Genomic DNA, 1,293 nt, shown 5'->3' on the forward strand with positions numbered 1-1,293 from the left:
AGAAAAATAAACGTCTCAAACTTAACATTTTCAAAACAGAACTCTACCACCACACACACACACCCATCTCTTCCCATCTCTGTCAAAGGCACCACTATTTGCCCCCTTTCAAAGCCCTAAAACCTAGAGGTCAACCTTGATTCTTTCCTTTTTTTTTTTTTTTACGCCTACAGCAGCTGGTCTTCCTAGGTGGTCTCCCATCCACATACTAACCAGGCCCCACCTTGCTTACCTTCCGAGATCAGATGGGATCGGCATGGTCAGGGTGGCATGGTCCTAGACTTTTTTTGCTTTTTAATGGTAAAATCTACATAACAAAACCTTTCCCGTTTCCCCCCTTCTTGACTGTCTGGGTCAGTGGAATTTACGTTCATTCACGTTGTGGTGTGGCGACCTTCACCACTATCCATTCCCAGACTTTTTTCTCTTTTCCCCAAACCGAAACTTTGCGCCCACGAGGAGAATAACTCTACACCCACGATGGCCAGACCCAGGCGGCCACCTTTCTCCTTTCTGTATCCATGAATCTGCCTCCGCTAGGTACTTCGTGGAAGTGCAATCACACAGTAATTTGTCCTCTGGCGACTGGCCTGTGACACTTAGCACAGCGTCTGCCATGCACATCGTCGCATGGGTCAGAATTGGCGTCCTTTGTCAAGCTGGGCCCTGAGGCGGCTTTTACCTGCTAGGTGTTCTGAACAACGCTGCCGTGAATGGAGATGTGTCAAGATCCATTCCAGCTCCCGCTTTCGATTCTGTGGTGTGGCCCCAGAAGCGCTATTACAGAATCCCGTGACGGTTCTATTTTTAATGTTTTGAGGAAGTGCCGTGGCCTTTTCCGAAGCAGATGCACAGTTTCGCGAGCACGGCGCACAGGTCCAGCTTTGCCACATTCTCACCAACACCCTTATTTCCTGTTTCTCTTTGTTTTTTTTGTTTGTTTGTTTGTTTGTTTTTAGGAATTGGCATCTTAAGGAATATCGGAGGAGTGCCCGAGTGTGGGTGGGAAGTGGCATTTTCCTAATCTTACTGGTGCTGAACGTGTGTCTATATGTATCGCCCGTTTGTCTCTCTTTGGAGAAATGCCATTCAAGCCCTTTGCCCACTTTAAAATAAGGTTGTTTGGTTCTTTGTTGTTTAGGATTTTTGTTGTTGTGGTTGTTGTTTTTACACAATTGCGTTTCCTTTGCTCATTTGCATACCTGTCGCTTCCTTGGAGAGTCCTTGATACAGACTCTCCATAGGAGTCGCGCAGCAAGTCCGTGTTCGCAGACCTTTTTCTCCAAGCCTGCC

The 1,293-nt window shown here is 47.1% G+C and overlaps 1 protein-coding gene and 1 pseudogene across 1 annotated transcript in view; both read right to left on the reverse strand.

Moving 5' to 3' along the window:
• LOC102891978 (myeloid cell surface antigen CD33) overlaps nucleotides 1-1,293 on the reverse strand; it is a 30,127-nt gene that overhangs the window by 7,882 nt on the left and 20,952 nt on the right. The gene's annotated exons all lie outside the window — the stretch shown is intronic.
• On the reverse strand, nucleotides 165-282 carry LOC112482301 (annotated as a pseudogene).

Source organism: Pteropus alecto, unplaced genomic scaffold (genome assembly GCF_000325575.1).
Source record: "Pteropus alecto unplaced genomic scaffold, ASM32557v1 scaffold41, whole genome shotgun sequence".
Lineage (NCBI taxonomy): Eukaryota > Metazoa > Chordata > Mammalia > Chiroptera > Pteropodidae > Pteropus > Pteropus alecto.